We start from the raw sequence: 27,864 nt of genomic DNA, 5'->3' as shown, positions 1-27,864 counted from the left end.
AGTAATAATTGTGGTAAAAAAAAAGTCATGGTGCCTCCTATGTGCTGTAAACCCAAGAAGGTGGAGATATGGGTAGATTAGTGAAGGATGAGCTCACCTTCTGGAGTTGTGCATCTACAGACATGACGCTTGTAAAGGCTTGTAGAATTATGGTCTGTCAGCTGCTGCTCCTTTCCAGAGCAATGAAGGAAAAACATCACAAGATGCACAACGATATGGCAAAAAATGAAGGGCTCAGGGACTGCTGACAATTACCATCAAACCAGTAAAGACATAGTAAAAGGTTCGTTTTGATACTGAACTGGCATTTGGCCTGGTGTAGATGCCAATTTGGTATTGAATGCAGAATGAATGTCTTATGCTGTAATAACTGCACATTTTAATCTTTAGACGATCATTAGTCACAGCACCCGTGTCCTCTACACTCCCTGACAGAAATTATGTCGCTTATCCATGTTATGTAAATAAAATCTTATAACCTGACGTTAAATTCATCCATTGGTTGTATAAATTATTCTTTTGAAAGCTGAAACCCTCCGAAATGTGGTTCAGGTTAAAAAATAAATTGGCATCAATGCAGAAATATTGATCACTTAATGGACACAGAATGGTCAGATTTTGGCAAGACAAAAGTTTTGTCGCCTGGTCATATAATGCACCCAATCCTAGTTTACATCCTCTCCTGTGCTCAGTAAATGATCGGTTAATTAGTGTGTGTGTATAAAAAGAAATCAAGCACCCCAGACCTTCACTTGAACTGCAACTTGAGCTCTGACAACATACCAAAAATCCACCCTGCGACCAAAGCCTGGATTATCAAGAGGCTGAAGACCAGTTCCACTGCAGAGGTGGCTGGCACCTTTAATGTGTTTCAGCGTCAAGTACAAAAAATTAAAAAAAGATTTGAAGAGACTGGAGATGTGTTTGACAAGCCCAGGTGCGGCAGACCCCGCAAGACAACTGCTCAGGAGGAACATTTGTTGGTTAGAAAATCCAAAGCAATCCCCTCTTCCACTGCCACGTGCCACGCCAGAATGGCAACGGGAGATTAGGGAGGTTAATAAGTGGCTCAAGAATTGGTGTAGGAAGGATGGGTTAGGGTTCCTGCAGAACTGGGCCGACTTCTCAGTTGGCTACAGGCTCTACGCTAGGGACGGGCTGCACCTCAATGAGGAGGGTGCAGCGGTGTTGGGGGAGAAAATAGCTAGAAGGTTGGAGGAGTGTTTAAACTAGGGATTGGGGGGAGGGTATTCATTTTATAGGAGGGGAAGATAGTGCAGATAGAGACATGGGCACAAATAAGGAAGATGGGGGTGGCGGTGGCATGGGGTGTGTGGTTAGAACAGTTAATAATTTAAGAAAGAATAGAGGTACAGAGAGGAACATCAAGTGCATGTATACTAATGCCAGAAGTCTCGCCAACAAAATGGACGAATTAGAATTAATGTTGTTGGAGCATAATTATGATATCTGAAACGTGGCTGGATGAGAACCATGACTGGGCTGTTAACTTGCAGGGCTATAGTCTGTTCAGAAATGACCGAATGGATAGGCGAGGGGGAGGGGTGTGTCTATATGTAAAATCGTCGTTAAAATCCATCCTGTGTGATAATATAGGTGAATCTAATGAAAATGTAGAGTCCCTGTGGGTGGAGATAAGGGGAGGGGGAAAAATAAGAAATTACTGATAGGGGTTTGTTATAAATCTCCAAAAATAATGGAAGCAATGGAGAATATCCTCGTAAAGCAAATAGATGAAGCTGCGATTCAAGGGGAAATCATTATTATGGGGGACTTCAACTACACTGAAATAGATTGGGAACAGAAACCTGCAGTTCCAGCAAAGGTAATCTGTTTTTGACAACTATGAGAGAAAATTACCTTTCACAATTGGTTCAGGACCCAACAAGAAGGGGGACACTTCTAGACCTAATATTAACTACCGTATATACTCGAGTATAAGCCGACCCGAGTATAAGCCGACCCCCCTAATTTTGCCACAAAAAACTGGGAAAACTTATTGACTCGAGTATAAGCCTAGGGTAGAAAATGCAGCATTTACCGGTGAATTTCAAAAATAAAAATAGATGCTCCATACCGTTCATTATTGCCCCATAGATGCTCCATATACAACTGTGCTATATAGAATGCTCTGCACCGTTGATTATGGCCCCATAGATGCTCCTTATAATGCTGTGCCATATATGCTCTGCACCTTTGATTATGGCCCCATAGGTGCTCCTTATAATGCTGTGCCCCATATATGCTCTGCACCTTTATGGCCCCATAGGTGCTCCTTATAATGCTGTGCCCCATTTATGCTCTGCACCTTTATGGCCCCATAGGTGCTCCTTATAATGCTGTGCCCCATATATGCTCTGCACCTTTATGGCCCCATAGGTGCTCCTTATAATGCTGTGCCCCATATATGCTCTGCACCTTTATGGCCCCATAGGTGCTCCTTATAATGCTGTGCCCCATATATGCTCTGCACCTTTGATTATGGCCCCATAAATGCTCCTTATAATGCTGTGCCCCATATATGCTCTGCACCTTTATGGCCCCGTAGGTGTTCCTTATAATGCTGTGCCCCATTTATGCTCTGCACCTTTATGGCCCCATAGGTGCTCCTTATAATGCTGTGCCCCATATATGCTCTGCACCTTTATGGCCCCATAGATGCTCCTTATAATGCTGTGCCCCATATATGCTCTGCACCTTTATGGCCCCATAGGTGCTCCTTATAATCCTGTGCCCCTTATATGCTCTGCACCTTTATGGCCCCATAGGTGCTCCTTATAATGCTGTGCCCCATTTATGCTCTGCACCTTTATGGCCCCATAGGTGCTCCTTATAATGCTGTGCCCCATATATGCTCTGCACCTTTATGGCCCCATAGGTGCTCCTTATAATGCTGTGCCCCATATATGCTCTGCACCTTTATGGCCCCATAGGTGCTCCTTATAATGCTGTGCCCCATTTATGCTCTGCACCTTTATGGCCCCATAGGTGCTCCTTATAATGCTGTGCCCCATATATGCTCTGCACCTTTATGGCCCCATAGGTGCTCCTTATAATGCTGTGCCCCTTATATGCTCTGCACCTTTATGGCCCCATAGGTGCTCCTTATAATGCTGTGCCCCATATATGCTCTGTACCTTTATGGCCCCATAGGTGCTCCTTATAATGCTGTGCCCCTTATATGCTCTGCACCTTTATGGCCCCATAGGTGCTCCTTATAATGCTGTGCCCCATATATGCTCTGCACCTTTATGGCCCCATAGGTGCTCCTTATAATGCTGTGCCCCATATATGCTCTGCACCTTTATGGCCCCATAGGTGCTCCTTATAATGCTGTGCCCCATATATGCTCTGCACCTTTATGGCCCCATAGGTGCTCCTTATAATGCTGTGCCCCTTATATGCTCTGCACCTTTATGGCCCCATAGGTGCTCCTTATAATGCTGTGCCCCATATATGCTCTGCACCTTTATGGCCCCATAGGTGCTCCTTATAATGCTGTGCCCCATATATGCTCTGCACCTTTATGGCCCCATAGGTGCTCCTTATAATGCTGTGCCCCTTATATGCTCTGCACCTTTATGGCCCCATAGGTGCTCCTTAGAATGCTGCTGGTGCTGCCATAAAAAAAAAAAAAAATCACATACTCACCTCTCTTCTCAGGACGCCGGCGCTTTCAATAATTACCTGCTCCTATGCGGCTCCGTCTCCAGCACTGACGCTCAGCAGAGGGCGCGCACTGACTACGTCACAGCGCCCTCTAGCCTGAGCGTCATTGCTAGAGGACGCTGCAGACGGAGCCGGAGCGAGGAGCAGGTAAATATAGCGCTGCGCTCCCCTTACCTGCTGCGGCGCGGTCCCTGCAGTCCCTGGCTTCTCCGGCGCTGCAGCTTCTTCCTGTAATTGAGCGGTCACATGGCACCGATCATTTACAGCAATGAATATGCGGCTCCTCCCCTATGGGGGTGGAGCTGCCTATTCATTTCTGTAATGAGCGGTGCCATGTGACCGCTCAGTGCAGGAAGAAGCTGCAGCGCCGGAGAAGCCAGGGACTGCAGGGACCGCGCTGGGAGCAGGTAAGTATGATTACACAGCCCCCGCTCCCCCTCCCCTGCTGACACCCGGGTATATGACTCGAGTATAAGCCGAGAGGGGGACTTTCAGCCCAAAAAAATGGGCTGAAAATCTCGGCTTATACTCAAGTATATACGGTAACAAGCCAGACCGCATATCAAATATAAGGGTTGGGGGTCACTTGGGGAATAGTGATCACAAAATAATAAGTTTTCATGGATCCTTTAATAAGATGTGTAGTAGAGGGGTTACAAGGACACTAAACTTCAGGAGGGCAAATTTCCAACGGATGAGAGATGATCTTGGTGCAATTAACTGGGACGATATCCTGAGACATAAAAATACGCAAAGAAAATGTGAGACATTTATTAGCATCCTGGATAGTACCTGTGCACAGTATACACCGTATGGGAATAAACATACTAGAAATAGGAGGAAACCAATATGGCTAAATAGAGCTGTAAGGGGTGCAATAAGTGACAAAAAGAAAGCATTTAGAGAAATAAAGGAAGTAGGTAGTGATGAGGCATTAAATACAAAAAATTAAATAAATTCTGTAAAAAGCAAATCAAGACAGCAAAGATTGAGACAGAGAGACTCATTGCCAGAGAGAGTAAAAATAATCCCAAAATATTCTTTAACTACGTAAATAGTAAGAAACTAAAAAATGATAGTGTTGGCCCCCTTAAAAATAGTCTGGGTGAAATGGTGGATGAGGATGAGGAAAAAGCCAATATGCTAAATGACTTTTATTCATCAGTATTTACACAAGAAAATCCCATGGCAGACAAAATGACTAGTGATAAAAATTCCCCATTAAATGTCACCTGCTTAACCCAGCAGGAAGTACGTCTAAAAATCACTAAAATTTACAAATCTCCGGGCCCAGATGGGATACACCCCCGAGTACTGCAGGAATTAATTACAGTCATTGATAGACTATTATTTTTAATCTTTAAAGACTCCATAATCACAGGGTCTGTACCACAGGACTGGCGTATAGCAAATGTGGTGCCAATATTCAAAAAGGGGACAAAAACTGAACTCGGTAATTATAGGCCAGTAAGCTTAACCTCTACTGTGAGTAAAATACTGGAGGGCATTCTAAGGGATGCTATACTGGAGTATCTGAAGAGGAATAACCTCATGACCCAGTATCAGCACGGATTTACTAGGGACCGTTCATGTCAGACTAATCTGATCAGCTTCTATGAAGAGGTAAGTTCCGGACTGGACCAAGGGAACCCAGTGGACGTAGTGTATATGGACTTTTCAAAAGCTTTTGATAAGGTGCCACACAAAAGGTTGATACATAAAATGAGAATAATGGGGATAGGGGAAAATATGTGTAAGTGGGTTAAGAGCTGGCTCAGGGATAGGAAACAAAGGGTGGTTATTAATGGAGCACACTCGGACTGGGTAGCGGTTAGCAGTGGGGTACCACAGGGGTCAGTACTGGGCCCTCTTCTTTTTAACATATTTATTAATTACCTTGTAGGGGGCATTCAGAGCAGAATTTCAATATTTGCAGATGACACTAAACTCTGCAGGGTAATCAATACAGATGTTAGCTGGTTTTTGATATTAGTGATAGGACCCGCAATATTATGGGGACCCTTGACGTTGGGTTGCGGGCTTACTTTATTTTGGACAAAATATTAAACCAATACCTCATATACTGTATGTTTTTATCATACGCATGCATTTTTTTGCACTATATCATATCCTTTTTTGCAGGATGTGGCCAGGCCTCTTTATGTTGGTTAGGTTTTTCTGGGGCGTCTGTCACTGTGTGCTGCATATTATAGTGCTGGGCAGCCCGCCTGTTAATACAAGGGGCGTCATTAATAGGCTGCATACCAGACACTGTGCACCACACCTATCAGTGTGACTGGCGTCCTATTATATTACAGTAGGCTAAATGCAGTTCAAAACTGGTAACAGGACTAAACAGGCGGCATTGCTTTGTTCAGTGGAGGACAAGTGTAATGAGTGGCAGACACAGTTAGTAGGCCCAAATATTAAAGTAGGCTAAATGCAGTTCAAAACTAGTAACAGGACTAAACAGGCGGCATTGCTTTGTTCAGTGGAGGACAACTGTAATGAGTGGCAGACACAGTTACTAGGCCCAAATATTACAGTAGGCTAAATGCAGTTCAAAACTGGTAACAGGACTAAACAGGTGGCATTGCTTTGTTCAGTGGAGGACAACTGTAATGAGTGGCAGACACAGTTAGTAGGCCCAAATATTAAAGTAGGCTAAATGCAGTTCAAAACTGATAACAGGACTAAACAGGCGGTATTGCTTTGTTCAGTGGAGGACAACTGTAATGAGTGGCAGACACAGTTAGTAGGCCCAAATAATAAAGTGGGCTAAGGCTGGTTTCACACTTGCGTTTCAAAACGCATGCGTTTAAAAAAAACGCATGGTGAAAAAACGTATGTAAACGCGTGCAAACGCTGCGTTTTTTTGACGCATGCGTTTTTGCATGTGGTGAAAAAAACGCGGCGTTTTGACGCGTTTACATGCGCTTTTTCATGCGTTTGCGTTTTTTAAACGCATGCAGATAAATTTGTGACAGCTGCCAATCATCAAAGTAAAGTAAAAAACCCACTATAAACAGAAAGAGCTAGGGTTAGGGGTAGGGATCCTAACCCTAAAGGGATCCTAACCCTAACCCTACCCCTAACCCTACCCTTAAAGGGATTAGGGGTAGGGTTAGGGGTAGGGTTAGGGGTAGGATCCCTTTATCAATTTTATGGTGTGGGGTGGTTTATCAGTGTGTTTTTATGTTTTTTTTAAAAAAAACGCATGCATTTTTAACGCATGCAAACGCATGCACAAAATAACGGATGCGTTCCCATTGACTCCAATGTGTTTTTTGACCCAAAAAAACGCATGAAAACGCATGCGTTTTTTTGTGTCCAAAAAACGCCTCTCAAAAATACTACAAGTTGCATTTTTGAAAATGAACGCATGCAGTAAAAAAACGCATGCGATTGAAAACGCGTCCAAACGCGTACACAAAAAAACGCATGCGTTTTCAATGTTAAATATAGGGAAAAAAACGCATGCTTTTTTTGTGCAAAAAACACTGCAGACAAAAACGCAAGTGTGAAACCACCCTAAATGTCTGCCAAAAAATTGTTCATAAATAAACGGGTGGCATAACTAGGTACAGGGTTGGGCTCCTCTGCTGAGTAGCAGACAGTGGTAGTAGGCGCAAAGTATTAACTGGTCTAAATGGAGGCCAGGGCCCCTGTATATTTTAACTATCATCTATCATTTCAACAAATTTGTATTGGCAGTGCCATTGAAGGATTTAACAGCACAGACTACACAGTGGTGGAGCAGGGAGAGGTTAAGTATTGCAAGAGGTAGAGCACTGTTCGAGCTGGGGGGGAACACTTTCTCGTGGGCGGCGGTACTGGCACAGAGCCCCTCATATTACGACAGTGTGTCTGACGTTGGTTGTGCACCACCACCGTCAGAGACACTTCATTGCACTATGAGGGGCCCTGTGCCACTGCCGTCGCCCAAGAGTGGGCCCACCCACCTGTCCAGGCAAACGGCACTCGCACGGGTGCTTGCTCCAGGTGGTGACCACGGCCCTGTGGGGGAAGTCAGCCCATTTAGGGAGGTATAAAATGGCCTATGGTGCTATGGTGGACATTCAGCAGCTGCAAATGGAGGAATTGGAGAAGTCAGTAAGAGGAGGCCAAAAGCAAGACATTTTTCAGGCAAGCTACGTGTCAGCAGGGGAAGGTGGGGCAAAATAATTTGAAATCCATGATTGGTTCATTTTAATGAAGGTTAGATCATCACCATTCTGGGTAGCCAGACGTGTCCTTTTTTCGGTCAGTATTGAACCAGCAGCACTGCAGAATCTTTCTGATAGCACACTAGCAGCAGGGCAAGCGAGCTCCTGTAATGCATATTCTGCCAATTCAGGCCAGGTGTCAATTTTGGATGTCCAGTAATCAAAGGGGAATGACCTGTGAGGGAGAACATCGATAAGGGAGGAAAAGTAGTTCATAACCATACTGGACAAATGCTGTCTCCTGTCACTTTGAATCGATGCAGCAGTACCTGTCGTGTCAGCGGTCATTGCGAAATCACTCCACAACCTGGTAATAAAACCCCTCTGTCCAACGCCACTTCGGATTTGTGCACCTCTAACACCTCTGTCATGTTGCCCCCTACGGCTCGTGTGAGAACCATCACCGCCGCTGTGTGCTGGGAATGCCTGAACCAGTCTACAAGAGTTGCTAGTTTGGTAGCCAATATTTGCTCAAGGTTCTCATGTGGCATGATATTTTGTAATTTTCCTTTATATCGTGGATCCAGGAGGCAGGCCACCCAGTAATCGTCATCGGTCATGATTTTGATAATGCGGGGGTCCCTTTTTAGGATACGCAAGGCATACTCAGCCATGTGGGCCAATGTTCCAGGTGTCAATTCACTGCTTGTGCTGGGTTGAGGAGCACTTTCTTGCAAATCAACATCACTTGTGTCCCGCAAAAACCCTGTACCTGACCTTGCAACTCCACCAGTTTCTATTGCCCCATGAGAAGCATCCTCCTCCCAAAAATATTCATTCTCATCATCCTCCTCCTCTTCGTCCGCCACCTCGTCCAGGAGAGTTCCCTGAGTAGACAATGGCTGACTGTCATCAAGGCTTTCCTCCTCCTCAGCTGCAGACGCCTGCTCTTTAATGTGCGTCAAACTTTGCATCAGCAGACGCATTAGTGGGATGCTCATGCTTATGATGGCGTCGTCTGCACTTACCAGCCGTGTGCATTCCTCAAAACACTGAAGGACTTGACAGAGGTCTTGTAGCTTCGACCACTGCACACCAGACAACTCCATGTCTGCCATCCAAGTGCCTGCCCGTGTATGTGTATCCTCCCACAAATTAATTACAGCACGCCTCTGTTTGCATAGCCTCTGAACCCTGTGCAGTGTGGAGTACCACATTGTTGCAACGTCGATTATTAGGCGGTGCTGGGGAAGATTCAGCGATCGCTGATGGTTCAGCATACGGCTGGAGTGTACGGGCGACCCGCGGATGTGCGAGCAAAGTCTTCACACCTTCAGGATCAGGGCTGGTAACTCCGGATAATTTTTGAGGAAGCACTGCACCACCAGGTTCAAGGTGTGAGCCAGGCAAGGTATGTGTTTCAGTTCTGAAAGGGCTATGGCAGCCATAAAATTCCTTCCGTTATCACTGACTACCTTGCCTGCCTCAAGATGTACACTGCCCAGCCATGACTGAGTTTGTTGCTGCAAGTACTCCGCGGTGTGTCTGTTCTCGCCCAAACACTTCATTTGTAACACAGCCTGCTGACGCTTACCACTAGCTGTTCGATAATGGGACACCTCATGTGCAACACTGGCAGCTGCGGATTGAGTGGTCGTGCGACTGCGCTCTGTGGACGAGCTTTCGCTTCTGCAGGAGGAGGAGGGGTGGCGAACGCCTACAGCCAACTGTTTCCTAGACTGTGGGCTAGGCAGAACTGTCCGACTATGGCTGTCCCCTGTGGACCCTGCATTAACCACATTAACCCAGTGCGCCGTGACGGACACGTAACGTCCCTGGCCATGCCTACTGGTTCATGCATCTGTTGTGAGGTGCACCTTTCCACTGACTGACTGCCTCAGTGCATGGACAATGCGGTCTTTGACATGCTGGTGGAGGGCTGGGATGGCGTTTCTTGCAAAGAAGTGCTGACTGGGTAGGTCATAGCGTGGTACTGCGTAGGCCATCAGGTCTTTGAAAGCTTTGCTTTCAACCAACCGGTAGGGCATCATCTCTAACGAGATTAGTATAGCAATGTGGGGGCTCAAACCCAGTGTACGCAGATGAGAGGATGAGTACTTTCTTTTCCTAACGAGAGTCTCTTGTAGGGTGAGCTGGACTGGAGAGCTGCATACTGTATGGTGGAACTAGCGGAGTTGGTGGTGGACATGGCGGATTGAGAGGGTGGGTGATGGTATTCTTGATGTTGGCCTACATACAGTGTTTCCTACCAATAACCTTGTGATTCCCTGACTGCTTTGGCCTTGCGACGATACCTCCACATTTGCTGCAGGTGGTGTCCTAACCGGTGGGCTTACAGTGAGGGAAGCAGTGTAGTTACTGCAGGCTTGCAAGTGCATGCTGGTTAAATGTCTAAGCATGCACGTTGTATTTAAATTTTGAAGATTCTTCCCTCTGCTAAAGGTCTTTGAGCATTTCTTACAGATAACTTTGCACTGATCATTCGGATCTTGGTTAAAAAATTGCCACACTACACTCTTCCTACTATGGAATACCTTTTCAGGCATTGTACGGTGTGCTACTTTCACCGGATGGCCACGCTGTCCTAATACTGTTTTTGTTTTTGACAAACGTTTTTGGCCTGATACGGACCTGCCAGATGACAGCTGTTGCGATGTAGATGGCTGCTGCGGATGATCCTCCTCCGCTTTCTGAAGAGGAGGCGAAAGAGCTAGAGGCTGTCAGCAAGGAAAGCCAAAACTTTTTACTGCTGCTCCGGCTTTAAAAGCTGTGTTCCTACTCCCAGATAAAGCAGCCTTCGAGGCTTTGAGTAGCCAGATGATGACGCTGGCTCAACAACTCCAGCCTTAGGTGCTATTGTGCTTTTGCCACTACCACCAGATGCACCACCACCACCACCATCAGTACCAGCTGGCAACCACCGTCCACGGCCACGGGCTCTTCCACCAGACTTCCTCATTTTTTGGAAAATCTAACCAAAATAACAACCGTTATATGGTACTGTAAAACATGGTAGAAGGTGTATATCTCCCTTTTTTTGGGGGGGAGACTGAACCAAAACTCAGGCCCTGTGTATAAAATAACACAATGTAAGTGGCAGAAAGTGGCTGGCTGATATACGACAAACTAACAGGACTGAGGTATATCCACATTGTGAGAATTTAAATCTCCCCTTTTTTGGGGGGGACTGAACCAAAACTCTGGCCCTGTGCATAAAACAACACAATGTAAGTGGCTGAAAGTGGCTGGCTGATATACAACAAACTAACAGGACTGAGGTACAGTATATCCACTTTGTGAGAATTTAAATCTCCCTATTTTTTTTGGGAGACTAAACCAAAACTCAGGCCCTGTGTATAAAACAACACAATGTAGGTGGCAGAAAGTGGCTGGCTGATATACGACAAACTAACAGGACTGAGATATATCCACCTTGTGAGAATTTAAATCTCCCTTTTTTTTTGGGGGGGGGGGGGAGACTGAACCAAAACTTTGGCCCTGTGCATAAAACAACACAATGTAAGTGGCAGAAAGTGGCTGGCTGATATACTACAAACTAACAGGACTGAGGTATATCCACTTTGTGAGACTTTAAATCTCCCTTTTTTTGGGAGACTGAACCAAAACTCAGGCCCTGTGCATAAAACAACACAATGTAAGGAGCAGAAAGTGGCTGGAAGATATATGAAAAAATACAAGGACTGTAGTACAATTTTAATCTCCCTACAATGATCTCAGGACAACTATGGCAGCAATAAAAATGACTGCTGCACACAAAAGTGTGGAGTGGACAAATAAACAAGATAACTGTGCAGAAAGGAGCAACAGGATTTTTGCTTTTAAAAAAGCAGTTGGTTTGCACAGCAGCGTGCAAATAGCAATGCAGCTACCAGGGAGCCTTATAAGGCAGCCTAATAAGCTACAGAGCTGATGCACAAAAATATAGCCTCCACTGTCCCTGCAAAAAAAGGTGGTGTTGGACAGTGGAAATCGCTACAGGACAAGCCGTTTGGGGGTTAATCTTCCCTCCCTAACTATATCCCTGCTTCTGATGAAGCTGCAGCAACCTCTACCTTTGCTAAGATCAGCAGAAGTAAGATGGCGGTCGGCGTGTACACCCCTTTATAGCCCCTGTGACGCCGCAGAAAGCTAGCCAATCACTGTCATGCCCTTCTCTAAGATGGTGGGGACCAAGACCTATGTCATCAGGCTGCCCACACTCTGCGTCCTCCTTCATTGGCTGAAAAACGGCGCTCAACACGTCATACAAAACGCGACTTTGGCACGAAGATCGTCGACCTCGTGGCCGACCCCACACTAGGATCGGGTCGGGTTTCATGAAACCCGACTTTGCCGAAAGTCGGTGATTTTTGAATTTGTCCGATCCGTTTCGCTCAACCCTAGTCAGCACACCTTGACTCGATGACTAACAGGTTACTGGTATAGTCACTGGAGACATGTGGAGAGATAGTCACCGCTTCCCCATCTTTGGTGTTGTCAGCACACCTTGGCTCGACGACTAGCAGACCATCTGAAGAAGATGACACTGCTAACTGTCTTTGACACATGGGAACCAGGCACTTCTCAAGACTGGGTAAGTTCAAACAAAGCACTTTACTGGAACTCTTGACCAGAGCGGGTGGTAGAATCCTTGGCTCAGAATGACCCATGGGCATAACAGACAGCATACGGAAAACAAACTTCTTCGTGTATAAGGCTCCAACTTGGAGCTGTAGCTGTCCTTGCAGGACTTGACTGCTCTTTAGCAGGGCTCGGCCATTATCAGACAACGCCCACACCGGGTTCAGGAGCTGTAGAACGGAGACCATACACCGACTCCTTATAACAGGTGGCTTAAACACACCAAAGCTCCCAGAAGGCAGAGGAACAGTCATTAACTTTGATGGAGAGGAAGTACTCTCGCCAGGGGCAGCTTCTCCTACTGGCCCAGGGTTTTGGAGTACAGGCTTCACAGGGCAGAGACCACCTGAAAGTTCTTTACAACCAAAGGGATACTGTATTTCAATCTCAGCACCAGATTCAGGCTGCAGATTTGCCAGCCCCCTTTTATTAGACCTCTTGGATCTTGCTCGGGTGGCTGCTTCAGCAGGTTGTGAAACAGGTGAGTCTTGGACGGTCATGGATGGAACTGACGGTTTACCCACAGGCTTCTTTCGTCTGGACTGTTTCTGTTAGCTTGGAGGGGTAGACCTTTCAGGAGATGCAGTACTAGGCTTATCGAAGGCTTTACAGAAGGCCGGCAGATTCGAGATGATGGGATCCCCTGCTTCCCAGAGGGGGTCGAGCCACATCAAAGCGTCTCCTCTTAGGTAGGTCATTAAGAAACCTACTTTCAACCAGTCTGTGGGGAATTGGGGAGTATGCCACTTGAAATAATGCAAGCACCGCTCCAAGAACACACAACATTGCTTTGGATCCCCATAGTAGCATGGAGGACCTGCTGACATGAATTCGTCATTAGGATCGCAGGCTTGAAGTCGATCAAACAGCTCATTAGAGGTGACAATTGGGGATGGAGCAGTGAAGGACTGGCTTTCAGACTGGGTAAGCATTTTCCTTGGAGGCCAATACTGGCAAGAAGAGTTCTTCTTGCTCCGAGAGCGAAGGCACATGGGACTCAGCGGGGACCATGGCCTGAGCAAACTGTCACGCTCGAGTCCAGACTGGCTGGCGTGGGGGTGTGGCCCCACTGGGCCACAGACCGGACTTCCCTGGAAGGGGCGTAACGAAGTAGCTTCCTAGGTGTTCGCTGGAGCCTCTGATGGTGAGGTCAGACTTGTGCAATAGGAAGCTACCAGGTACCAATCCAGGGTGGAGTCTGACTGGATGCTGATCCCACCGGGGGATAAGACACAGGCAGGCACAGCTGTGACATTGGCTGACAGAAGGGTACGGCAGAGGCCCTGATGGGCAGACTGGCTTGACAGAAATACAAGCAGGCAGACAGGCATGGCTGGCACTCTGGCAGACAGGGCTGATACTCTGGTAGGAACGGCAGAGACACAGGTCTGGTTGGTGTGTATGAAAGAACAGGTAGACAGGTGGGTGTATGGAAACAGGTAAGAACCTGTTCAGACTGGAGGGTATAAACAAACAGGTAGAGACCTGTACAGCAAGTTGCTGAACAGAGGTAGAGCAAGAGCAGATGCAAAGCAGAATCACAGGACAGGGCTGCCACTAGAAATTTCGGGGCCCCATACTGGCAAAATTTTCGGGGCCCCCTTGAAACTCCGCCCAGGCTCCACCCCAGCCCCGCCTCCAGGCTCCACCCCACGAACTGTCCACAGTCCCACCACTCTCTCTTGGAAAATCTCCACTTCTCACCTATCACACATTAACAGTTCCCATCACCAGATCACACATATAGCCGGCAGCTTTTGTTTTGGCCAAAAGATTTTTTAAGCCGCCACCACAACAAGGTAGACACTTTTGGCCGGGCCCTACTCTACTGTAACCTACTAAATATTTGTTAAAATATGCAATACAATTTAGGTATATTTTTATTTATTTTTCAATTTTTAAAATGACCTATAATACTACATACAAGGAACAAATACCACAGCACTATGACCAGATGACATATTACCACCACAGTGATCGAATAATATAAAATACAAGGAACAAATACCGCTACACCATGACCAGACCACATATTACCTCCACATCATGACCAGACCACATATTACCAACAATGACTGAATACTACAATACTGATCAGTAATACAAAAAAAACCCACAATACTATCACCATCAGTGCCATTATGCACAGGAGATCTGTAATTAGTAAGCAGTGTCTGTGTACAGGTAATACAGTGATCACTGGTGACATTACACACAGGAGCTCTGTATATAATGTATAGATAATACAGTGATCACTGGTGACATTGTACACAGGACCTCTGTATATAGTATACAGTGTATAGTGTAAGTGTATAGGTAACACTGACTCACCAGTGACGTCTCTAGGTGAAGTCCTTCATCTTTCATCCAGCACAGACCGCCATCACTTTATCCAGCCAGGACTCGTCTCTGCAGGAAATAAAACAGTTATCTCGAGTTCCGCTTGTAGAACACATTACTTAATTTTCCCAACTTCTACATTACACCACATGAAGAAGGCAACATAGTATCACTCTACACAGTAACAGGACCGCCCCCCCATTTAAAACAGTATACTCAAAAAATAAAATAAATACATCACTGCAATAATAATATCCCTTAATTAGCCCCTATGGTAATATTCGCCATCCTGGCCACCGTGTGTCTCATTTCAGGCTCCAGCCATATGTTCTCTCATCCTGCCCTCATGAGTATCCATTCTACCCCATATGATCTCCCCATCCTGCCCCATCTGTCTCCATCGTATCCATCCTGCCCCATCTGTTTCCAATCCTGCCCCATCTCTGTCCAGCACTCTGCCCCATCTCTGTCCAGCACTCTGCCCCATCTCTGTCCAGCACTCTGCCCCATCTCTGTCCAGCACTCTGCCCCATCTCTGTCCAGCACTCTGCCCAGCACTCTGCCCCATCTCTGTCCAGCACTCTGCCCCATCTCTGTCCAGCACTCTGCCCCATCTCTGTCCAGCACTCTGCCCAGCACTCTGCCCCATCTCTGTCCAGCACTCTGCCCCATCTCTGTCCAGCTTTCTGCCCCCCATGTGTCCAGCTTTCTGCCCCCCATGTGTCCAGCTCTCTGCCCCCCCCCCACCCCCCGTGTCCAGCTTTCTGCCCCGCCCCCCCGTCCAGCTTTCTGCCCCCCCCCCGTGTCCAGCTTTCTGCCCCCCCCCGTGTCCAGCTTTCTGCCCCCCCCCGTGTCCAGCTTTACTGCCCCCTGTGTCCAGATTTACTGCCCCCTCTGTGTCCAGATTTACTGCCCCCTCTGTGTCCAGATTTACTGCCCCCTCTGTGTCCAGATTTACTGCCCCCTCTGTGTCCAGATTTACTGCCCCCTCTGTGTCCAGATTTACTGCCCCCTCTGTGTCCAGATTTACTGCCCCCTCTGTGTCCAGATTTACTGCCCCCTCTGTGTCCAGATTTACTGCCCCCTCTGTGTCCAGATTTACTGCCCCCTCTGTGTCCAGATTTACTGCCCCCTCTGTGTCCAGATTTACTGCCCCCTCTGTGTCCAGATTTACTGCCCCCTCTGTGTCCAGATTTACTGCCCCCTCTGTGTCCAGCTTTACTGCCCCGTGTCCAGCTTTACTGCCCCCTCTGTGTCCAGCCTTCTGCCCCCCCTGTGTCCAGCTTTACTGCCCCCGTGTCCAGCCTTCTGCCCCCCGTGTCCAGCTGCCTTCTGCCCCCCTGTGTCCAGCTGCCTTCTGCCCCCCTGTGTCCAGCTGCCTTCTGCCCCCTCTGTGTCCAGCTGCCTTCTGCCCCCCTGTGTCCAGCTGCCTTCTGCCCCCGTGTCCAGCTGCCTTCTGCCCCCCCTGTGTCCAGCTGCCTTCTGCCCCCTCTGTGTCCAGCTGCCTTCTGCCCCCCCTGTGTCCAGCTTTACTGCCCCCCTGTGTCCAGCCGCCTTCTGCCCCCTCTGTGTCCAGCTGCCTTCTGCCCCCCTGTGTCCAGCTGCCTTCTGCCCCCTCTGTGTCCAGCTGCCTTCTGCCCCCCTGTGTCCAGCTGCCTTCTGCCCCCTCTGTGTCCAGCTGCCTTCTGCCCCCCTGTGTCCAGCTGCCTTCTGCCCCCCTGTGTCCAGCTGCCTTCTGCCCCCTCTGTGTCCAGCTGCCTTCTGCCCCCCTGTGTCCAGCTGCCTTCTGCCCCCTCTGTGTCCAGCTTTACTGCCCCCGTGTCCAGCTGCCTTCTGCCCCCTCTGTGTCCAGCTTTACTGCCCCCCTGTGTCCAGCTGCCTTCTGCCCCCTCTGTGTCCAGCTGCCTTCTGCCCCCCTGTGTCCAGCTGCCTTCTGCCCCCCTGTGTCCAGCTGCCTTCTGCCCCCTCTGTGTCCAGCTGCCTTCTGCCCCCCTGTGTCCAGCTGCCTTCTGCCCCCTCTGTGTCCAGCTTTACTGCCCCCCTGTGTCCAGCTGCCTTCTGCCCCCTCTGTGTCCAGCTTTACTGCCCCCCTGTGTCCAGCTGCCTTCTGCCCCCTCTGTGTCCAGCTTTACTGCCCCCCTGTGTCCAGCTGCCTTCTGCCCCCTCTGTGTCCAGCTGCCTTCTGCCCCCCTGTGTCCAGCTGCCTTCTGCCCCCCTGTGTCCAGCTGCCTTCTGCCCCCTCTGTGTCCAGCTGCCTTCTGCCCCCCTGTGTCCAGCTGCCTTCTGCCCCCGTGTCCAGCTGCCTTCTGCCCCCTCTGTGTCCAGCTGCCTTCTGCCCCCTCTGTGTCCAGCTGCCTTCTGCCCCCTCTGTGTCCAGCTGCCTTCTGCCCCCTCTGTGTCCAGCTGCCTTCTGCCCCCTCTGTGTCCAGCTGCCTTCTGCCCAAACCTCCCCCCCCCCGATCGCCGCTCTCCGCTCTTAATAGAAAAAAAAAAAGTTCTACTTACCTGCCGCGCTCCTGATCTCTCCACGCAGCTGCACTGTGCACTCGCCGGCGACTGACAATGACGTCAGACGCCGGCGACCTGCACGCTGCGGCTGGCGGCTGTTAACTATTGACGTGCGGGCGCGGGCCCGCATGTCAATAGCGTACAGCTGCAGCGCCGGCCGCCGCTAAGGGCCCGGTTCAGCCTGCGGCTGCCGGTAGGGGCCCGGTGAGCAGGTAAGAGGGGGCCCGATGCGGGCCCCCTCTGCTCACCGGGCCCCTTACGCCAGTCACGGCTGTAATGCCCTGATGGCGGCCCTGTCACAGGAGGCGGAGTAAGAGCAGGAAGGAGAAGACGGAGCTAAGAGCAGAGGAGAAGGCAGAGCTAAGAATAGAGACGCTGGAGGCGGAGACGCTGGAGGCGGAGCCAAGAGCGGAGATGCTGGAGGCGGAGCCAAGAGCGGAGATGCTGGAGGCGGAGCCAAGAGCGGAGACGCTGGAGGCGGAGCCAAGAGCAGAGATGCTGGAGGCGGAGCCAAGAGCGGAGATGCTGGAGGCGGAGCCAAGAGCGGAGACGCTGGAGGTAGAGCCAAAATCGGAGAAGCTGGAGGCAGAGCCAGGAGCGAAGATGCTGGAGGCGGAGCCAAGAGCCAGAACCGCAGGAAGCAATGCCAAGAGCCAGAACCGCAGAAGGCAATGCCAAGAGTCAGAAGGCAGGGAACCACAGGTAGTGGTGAGCAAAGCAGAGAAGCACAGAACCACAGTGTAGTGGCGAACAGAGCAGAGAGATAAGGCGGAGGTACACACAGCAGAGTGGGAAATGACAAAGAAGGAGGAGGAACGGACATAGACCAGAGTTCAGGCAGGAACAGACTCGGATACACAACCAGATCACAGATGAAGGCCTGAAAATTGCAGCCCTCAGAGACAGAGACAGACACGACCTGGCAGCTCAGTAGCAAATGCTAACTGAGGAAAAAAGTTTGCTCAGGCATCCTCCAATGGGTGAGGATACCTTAAGTGTCAGAGGCCTCAAGGCTACTGGCCAAGGACACTGGGTGAGTGAGTTAATGTAACAGGCAGGTGGGGAATGGAAGGCCATGCAGTGATGCCGGCAGGGTTGTTACAGTGACAAAACATTTGTCTTGCCAAAATCTGACCATTCTGTGTCCATTAACTGATCAATACTTCTGCATTGATGCCAATTTATTTTTTTAACCTAAACCACATTTCGGAGGGTTTCAGCTTTCAAAAGAATAATTTATACAACCAATGGATGAATTTAAAGGGAACCTGTTACCCCGTTTTTTCAAGATGAGCTAAACATAGCGTTAAATAGGGGCAGAGCTGTGCTTTACATTAGTTTATTTTGTGAGCCTTTATTCCCCACCTATGCTGCCGAAATACCTTTGTAAAGTCGCCGTTTTGGGCTGTCACTCACGCTGGTCAGGTCATATGGGCGTGGTGACAGCGCTGTTTCTCCCCCAGATCTCCGTTGGTGGCGTAGTGGTGTGCGCATGTCCAACTGGTGAATCCACTGCGCAGCTTGAAGGAAAATAGCGCGATCTGCGCTATTCAGCCGTTTATCGGTGGGCGCAGCCATCTTTGTGAGGCCGCGCGTGCGCAGATGGTTCTTCTCGGCTTCCCGGGGCTTCAGGAAAATGGCTGCGGGATGCCGCGCGTGTGCAGATGGCGATCGCGGCGGCCATTTTCCTGCAGCCGAGATGCAAACTCGGCTTCAGGAAAATGGCCGCCGAGATCTCCATGTGCGCACGCGTGGCATCCCGCGGCCATTTTCCTGAAGCCTCGGGAAGCCGAGAAGAACCATCTGCGCACGCGCGGCCTCACAAAGATGGCTGCGCCCACGATAAACGGCTGAATAGCGCAGATCGCGCTATTTTCCTTCAAGCTGCGCAGTGGATTCTCCAGTTGGACATGCGCACACTACTACGCCACCAACGGAGATCTGGGGGAGAAACAGCGCTGTCACCACGCCCATATGACCTGACAAGCGTGAGTGACAGCCCAAAACGGCGACTTTACAAAGGTATTTCAGCAGCATAGGTGGGGAATAAAGGCTCACAAAATACACTAATGTAAGGCACAGCTCTGCCCCTATTTAACGGTATTTGTAGCTCATCTTGAAAAAACGGGGTGACAGGTTCCCTTTAAGGTCAGTTTAAAAGCTTTTATTTACATAACATGGATAAGCGACATAACTTCTGTCAGGGAGTGCATTTTCTTCTATATTGTTCTGTATCAAAGGTTCCCAACACTAAAAATCTTCAAAAGAATATTTAGAGAGATTCACTGAGCTCAGTGTCCTGCGATGGACAAGCCTGTGAATACAGAAGGATCTCCTCTCCAGCAGCTCAGAAGCGACTATGGCGAAAACAGGGTCAAAATGTGTTTTTATTTTGAAAAATGAATTCTTTACATGTAAAATCCACAAGTAAAGCTCTGTATACAACATTAAACATATAAAGTAATTCTACAAGCCATTGACTAAGTAGAATATGTGACTTCTCTGCCTTTAATTGTAATCACTCACCTGTGCAGTTATCTGTAGGAATCTCCTCTTTACACCGCTCATCACCCCTCACATATGTCTCTGTAGTATCAATATGGGTCAGATCTTTACCCTAGAGCAAAATTGTAAAAGTCAAAAAAAGATGGAGACGTCTTGTGGAATGATTTAGAAGAACTGAAAAGATCATTTAACATGAGGACCATAAATGACATTGCAGCAGTAGTTATCATATAGCTGCAGGTTTTCCATATAAATCCAACCTTTTGGCTCCTAATTCTAACCAGCAGTCTCTACGGCTAGAAAATTGTGAGATGATCCAGACAAATGCTAGTGTGTATGATCAGCTTTACATTCAATTCAAAAGATAAGCAGACCAGCAATGCTGCAAGTATATACCGCTGGAGTATGCTATGCTGGTTAAAAGAGAATGAAAGATATGGTGGTGCGCAACTGTGCAGAAATAATATTTTAAAAAATTATGAAAGTAGAAGAAAAATGAGTGGCATTCACCACTGGTGCATTATTTTGTGCTTTATTTATTCCAAGGTCATATGGCCAAGTTTCAAAATACCACAAAGATATATTTGCAAATATTGGGACCATTGGGGTACCCATTGCGGTACTAGCTACTTGGGTATACCAGTGGTCCGCAAATTGAAAAGAATTATGTCCTAAAACAAAGCATAAGGATTTACATATAGTGTAAATTGTAATAGTTAATCCTTGGTATTATTATTCTTCAATCGATGTCTTACAGCTTGTATACTGCCATCCTGTGGAATGTGGGTGTACAGGCTCTCAATGTCGATTGTTGCCAGCTGGAATCCTTCTTTTCAATCAAATTGGTCCAGTATTTGTAACAAAATTGCTGCATCCTGTATAGACAAGGGCATTTTCTTAACCAATGGATGTAACAACCAGTCTAAATATCGGGATAGAAGTAACTGAACCACATCCCGCTATTACAGGACGTACAGATGGATAGTCTATACATTTATGGATTTTGGAAAAAAATAACAGTATGGTTTTAATATATTCTACCATTAGTTTGTTTTCAAAATTGTGTGTTAATACTCCTTTCTCAACTCCTTGTCTTAATAATGATCGCAATCGTTCTCTGTGGGAGTGTGAAGGAGCTGAACATAAAGATATATAGGTACTTTTAGCACTTAATTGACAATTGGCTGCAGCCATAAAGTATGCACGGAGCATAATTAAAGAGGTTGTCCGGCCCCAAACTCCAAATTTTTTTCAGCTAATCTGTGCTGTATTATAATATATAACAGCTCTATAATTTTTGTTTTTGGTTTCTACCTTTAGTGTCTCCTGAATTTCACTTCATTCCTTTCACTGAGTTTGTTTACATTCTACTCTCCCAGACCAGGCAGCTTCCTGAGCTTTTGTTTTCTAACCTCACAGTGCGGGGAGCATGGGTACGGCCACTGCTGTACATATGTTGGAACTAGAGAGGGCCTGGGAAAGAAACATGAAGGTCAATCAGTTCAGGGGTACAAAACCTATTCCATCGCTGGAGCATAGGGGGATGGCCTAGCTGGCACCATGGTCTGTTACTGTCCAGGTTATGGCAGGAGCCTTGGCTCATCTTCACATGCCCAAGACTCTGGTGGCCTTAGAGGTAGTAACATAGCAGGAGCAGGCACAAAGAAGGGAAGGAGAGCAGTTGTCTCTGCTTTCTCAAGAGAGAGAGGAAGGTTGGTGAAGGACAATGGAGACAGAGACTGAAACAGGCCATGTTGTGCTTGTTGCACCTAATGATTGGGACAGTTTCGGGTCCTTAAAGGCCACAGTTCAGCTGTTCTAGAACCCATATGCATCTAGGACTCCCCCATGTTAATGGCCATGGATGGCAGAAGAGTAGTGTTAAGCGATGCCTTCCGATATTGGTGAAATATCGGATCGGACCGATACCCAAAAAATATCGGATATCGACAATTCCGATACCGGAAACCAATGCAAGTCAATGGGACACAAATATCAGAATGAAAATAAACCCCTTCTTTCCTTGTAGGTTAAAAAAGATCTGCGGTTTTGCTGAGAAACGCTGCAGAACGGGAGGGGGGAAGAGTGCGTGGGCGGAGTGTGGGCGGAGTGTGGGCGGTGCGTGGGCGGAGACTGTGTGTGTGCGGGGAAGATGTGCGTGTCTGTGTGCGACGATCGCGAGGGTCTGTGGGGATTGTGGGGCTGCTGGGGGTCTGCGGCGGGCTGTCAGGGGTCTGTGCTGGGCTGTGGGGGTTCTGTGCCGGGCTGTTGGGGGTCTGCGGCGGGCTGTCGGGGGTCTGCGGCGAGCTCTGGGGGGTCTACGGCGAGCTGTTCTGGGGTCTGTGTCGGGCTGTGGGGGGTCTGTGCCAGGCTGTGGGGGGTCTGTGCCAGGCTGTCAGGGGTCTGCGGTGGGCTGTGGTGGGTCTATGCCAGGCTGTCGTGGCTCTGCAGAGGTCTGTGCTGGGCTGTGGGGGGTCTGTGCCGGGCTGTGGGGGGTCTGTGCCGGGCTGTGGGGGGGTCTGTGCCGGGCTGTGGTGGGTCTGTGCCGGGCTGTCGGGGGTCTTCGGCGGGCTGTGGGGGGTCTGCGACGGGCTGTGGGGGGTCTGTGCGGGGCTGTCAGGGGTCTGCAGCGGGCTGTGGGGGGGTCCTTGGGGGTGTGTGCGCGTGCAGGCATCGTCCGATGGGACTACAAGTCCCATCGGACTATGCCTGCTACAGTGACAGTGATTGACACATTAGCCAATAATGGGACAGTAGTAGTCCCATCATCTGGCTAATGTGTTGAATGTAAAAAAAAAACACGAACATAGAACAGAACATACAACATATAACATATGACAGAACATTCAACATATAACATATGACAGTACATACAACATATGACAGAACATACAACATATGACAGTACATACAACATATGACAGAGCATACACCATATGACAGTGCATACAACATATGACAGTACGTAAAACATATAACATATGACAGTACATACAACATATGACAGTACATACAACATATGACAGAGCATACAGCATATAACATACATATAGCATATAACATATGACAGTACATACAACATATGACAGAACATACAACATACGACATATGACACAACATACAACATATGACAGTACATACAACATATGACAAAACATACAACATATGACAGAGCATACAACATATGACAGTACATACAACATTCAACATATGACAGTACATACAACATATGACAGTACATACAACATATGACAGTACATACAACATATGACAGAACATACAACATACATACTGCATACATATAGACATACAATACATACATACAGTACATTCATACAATACATACATATGACATACAGTACATATAACATAGATTACATACTCACCATCACTTGTCACTTTGTTCCCCGAAGCCAGTGTCACCTGTAAAAAATATTAAAATAACAAACAAACAATATACTCCCTGATCCGCAGAAATCCACGAGTGTCCCATGACGATCTCCCGTGGAGAGCAGCAGCATCAGCTGATGCGACCGCTCTCTAGGGGCTCCAGGAATACAATGATGAGAAAAAGGTATCCTTCCGCACTGTATTCCTCTGCCACTGTAAAAATTAGTCCCTAGTCTCACTTTTGGCACTGCTGTGTGAGAAAGTTGTTCCCACACAGCAAATGCCATAAAATGAGACCAGTGAACTACAGTAACCTCTCAGTGAAGCACTGCAGGAGCCATTGTCTCCTGTCAGTGTGTCACTGGAGGTCCTATAGAGCAGTGACATCACCCGATGTCACTGTTCTACAGGGGAGATCGTCGTGGGACACTCGTTATTAATTGGACTGCGTCGGAAAGGGAGTATACGGTTTATTATTTTACGTTTTTTGCAGGCGCTGAAGTATGGTAAGTATGGTGAAATTAAGAATAATAAAATACTTTTTTCTGGCTGTGTCTTTATTTTGTTTTTAACTCTTTCACTACTCTAGGATTAATAATGGATAGGCGTCTTAAAAAGAGGTCTGGATACACATGATGAGAGCATTATACTGCCTCTGTACAAATCCCTAGTTAGACCGCACATGGAGTACTGTGTCCAGTTTTGGGCACCGGTGCTCAGGAAGGATATAATGGAACTAGAGAGAGTACAAAGGAGGGCAACAAAATTAATAAAGGGGATGGGAGAACTACAATACCCAGATAGATTAGCGAAATTAGGATTATTTAGTCTAGAAAAAAGACGACTGAGGGGCGATCTAATAACCATGTATAAGTATATAAGGGGACAATACAAATATCTCGCTGAGGATCTGTTTATACCAAGGAAGGTGACGGGCACAAGGGGGCATTCTTTGCGTCTGGAGGAGAGAAGGTTTTTCCACCAACATAGAAGAGGATTCTTTACTGTTAGGGCAGTGAGAATCTGGAATTGCTTGCCTGAGGAGGTGGTGATGGCGAACTCAGTCGAGGGGTTCAAGAGAGGCCTGGATGTCTTCCTGGAGCAGAACAATATTGTATCATACAATTATTAGGTTCTGTAGAAGGACGTAGATCTGGGTATTTATTATGATGGAATATAGGCTGAACTGGATGGACAAATGTCTTTTTTCGGCCTTACTAACTATGTTACTATGTTACTATGTTATGTCTTATTAACACCTCTCCATTATTAACCCGGCTTAATGTCACCTTACAATAGCCAGGTGACATTAACCCCTTATTACCCTATATCCCACCGCTACTCAGAAGTGGGAAGAGAGGGGCTAAGTGCCGGAATTGGCGTATCGGGGCAACTGCGGACTGGTATTTGTAGCCGGAGGAGGGGGGGCAATATCCATGGCCCCTCTCTAGGCTATCATATCAGCAGCTGTCTGCGTAGCCTTTCTGGCTATAGAATATAGTGGGACCCCACGTCATTTTTTTGGGGGGTCCCCCTATTTTAACAGTAAAGGCTACGCAGACAGCTGCGGGCTGATATTCATAGCCTGGGAGGGGCCATGGGTATTACCCCCTTTCCAGGCTACAAATATTGGCCCCCGGCTTTCCCCCTCTGGCGCAGAAAATTGCGCGGGAGCCCACGCCATTTTTTCCCCGTTTTTTTCTTTGTGTTCATTAATCAACATCGGCCTATCTATGGATATATCTATCTATGGATATATCTATAGATACATAGATGTATCTATCCATATATCTATCTGACTACTTTCACACATCAGGTTTTTGCCATCAGGCACAATCCGGCGAGTTTTGAAAAAAAAAGATCCGTTTTTTTCTGCTGGATCCGTATTTTCTCATAGAGTTGTATTTAGGGTTGAGCGAAACGGATCGGTCATTTTCATAAGTCACCGACTTTTGGCAAAGTCGGGTTTCATGAAACCCGACCCGATCCCTGTGTGGGGTCGGCCACACGGTCGGTGACCTTCGTGCCAAAGTCGCGTTTTATATGATGCGTTCAGCGCCATTTCTCAGCCAGTGAAGGTGGACGCAGAGTGTGGGCAGCGTGATGACATAGGTCCTGGTCCCCACCATCTTAGAGAAGGGCATGGCAGTGATTGGCTTGCTTTCTGCGGCGTCACAGGGGCTATAAAGGGGCATGCACGCCGACCGCCATCTTGCTGCTGCTGATCTGAAAATAGGGAGAGGTTGCTGTCGCTTCGTCAGAAGCAGGGATAGCGTTAGGCAGGGTACATTAACCCCCAAACCGCTTGTGCTGTAGCGATTTCCACTGTCCAACACCACCTTTTCTTAGCAGGTTTCAAAGAGAAAAAAAAAAAAAACTCCAAGTAAATGTGGCGCTAAGCACCTACGGATTTTTTGAATTCATCCACTTCAAGTGAAAAATGTTAAAAAATTCATTTATTTTCTCAAAATAAAATATATTTGTAAATTTTTTTAAAAAACAGTACAACGCGTTTCGGCTGCTATTTTTACAGTGCAGCCTTCATCAGGTAGTAAAAAAACAAAAAGAACAAACAATACAATAAGCACTATATTTTTATAGTGCTTATTGTATTGTTTGTTCTTTTTGTTTTTTTACTACCTGATGAAGGCTGCACTGTAAAAATAGCAGCCGAAACGCGTTGTACTGTTTTTTTAAAAAAAAAAATTACAAATATATTTTATTTTGAGAAAATAAATGAATTTTTTAACATTTTTCACTTGAAGTGGATGAATTCAAAAAATCCGTAGGTGCTTAGCGCCACATTTACTTGGAGTTTTTTTTTTTTTTTTTCTCTTTGAAATTGCCACCTATGTGGATCTGAAGCAGGATCAACACATAGTTCTCCAAAGTGAGCTGCACACCTTATTGGATTATACAACATACGAAGAAGAGTTGCCTAAAGAATTGATTCCTTGAGAATCTCAACGTGCATTTCTTACCGATAGAAGGTGAGCATAACTACAAATAAAAGAAATGTTTTTAACTTGTTGGTAAAAACGTATTATGCTCAGAGGAAGCGCCGCACTTGTCTCTTTTTTTTTTTTCCCCTCTTTCCCTAAACCAGGGTATTTCTAAAGACTTTTTCTTAGCAGGGACAGTGGAGGCAAGATTTTTCTTCATCAGCTCTGTAGCTCATTGGGCTGCCCTAGAAGGCTCCCTGATAGCTGCATTGCTGTTTGTACGCCGCAGTGCAAACCAACTGCTTTTTTCAATGCACAAATCCTGTTGCTCCTTCCTTTTTGCACAGCTATCTTGTTTATTTGTCCACACTTTTGTGTGCAGCAGTCCTTTTTATTACTGCCTGCCATACTTTTCTGAGATTATTGTAGGGAGATAGTAATTGTAGTACAGTCCCTTTTTTTATATATATATATATCTTCAAGCCACTTTCTGCCCCTGAAACTGTGTAGTGCAAAACAGTGGGCCTGTATTTTTCTGCACTGTCTCACACCTAAAAAGGGAGATTTATATTGCCAATCAGTGCATCTGCGCCAGTCCTGTCTGCGGTATCTCTGTCAGTCATTTTCTGCCACTCAAACTATACTGTAATACAGTGGGCCTGATTTATTCACTAGTCTCCCATAAAAAAAGGGGAGATTAATATTGGCAAATCTGTGCATCTGTGCCAGTCCTGTCTGTGGTATCTGTCAGTCATTTTCTGCCACAGAAACTATACTGTAATACAGTGGGCCTGATTTATTCACTAGTCTCCCATATAAAAAAGGGGAGATTAATATTGCCTAATCTGTGCATCTGTGCCAGTCCTGTCTGTGGTATCTGTCAGTCATTTTCTGCCACAGAAACTATACTGTAACACAGTGGGCCTGATTTATTCACTAGTCTCCCATATAAAAAATAAGGGGAGATTAATATTGCCTAATCTGTGCACCTGTGCCAGTCCTGTCTGTGGTATCTGTCAGTCATTTTCTGCCACAGAAACTATACTGTAACACAGTGGGCCTGATTTTTTCACTAGTCTCCCATATAAAAAAAAGGGGGAGATTAATATTGCCTAATCTGTGCCAGTCCTGTCTGTGGTATCTGTCAGTCATTTTCTGCCACAGAAACTATACTGTAATACAGTGGGGCTGATTTATTCACTAGTCTCCCATAAAAAAGGGGAGATTAATATTGCCTAATCTGTGCATCTGTGCCAGTCCTGTCTGTAGTATCTGTCAGTCATTTTCTGCCACAGAAACTATACTGTAATACAGTGGGCCTGATTTATTCACTAGTCTCCCATATAAAAAAGGGGAGATTAATATTAACAAATCTGTGCATCTGTGCCAGTCCTGTCTGTGGTATCTGTCAGTCATTTTCTGCCACAGAAACTATACTGTAATACAGTGGGCCTGATTTATTCACTAGTCTCCCATATAAAAAAGGGGAGATTAATATTGGCAAATCTGTGCATCTGTGCCAGTCCTGTCTGTGGTATCTGTCAGTCATTTTCTGCCACAGAAACTATACTGTAATACAGTGGGCCTGATTTATTCACTAGTCTCCCATATAAAAAAGGGGAGATTAATATTGCCTAATCTGTGCATCTGTGCCAGTCCTG

The 27,864-nt window shown here is 47.1% G+C and overlaps 1 pseudogene; it reads right to left on the bottom strand.

Annotated features, from left to right (window-relative positions):
* The window catches only part of LOC138666665 (zinc finger protein 420-like), a 104,229-nt pseudogene that overhangs the window by 19,419 nt on the left and 56,946 nt on the right, over positions 1-27,864 (bottom strand).

This window comes from Ranitomeya imitator, chromosome 2 (genome assembly GCF_032444005.1).
Source record: "Ranitomeya imitator isolate aRanImi1 chromosome 2, aRanImi1.pri, whole genome shotgun sequence".
Classification (NCBI taxonomy): Eukaryota; Metazoa; Chordata; class Amphibia; order Anura; family Dendrobatidae; genus Ranitomeya; species Ranitomeya imitator.
The sequence above is the reverse complement of the archived record's forward strand: the minus strand, read 5'-3'. Positions and strand labels throughout refer to the sequence as shown.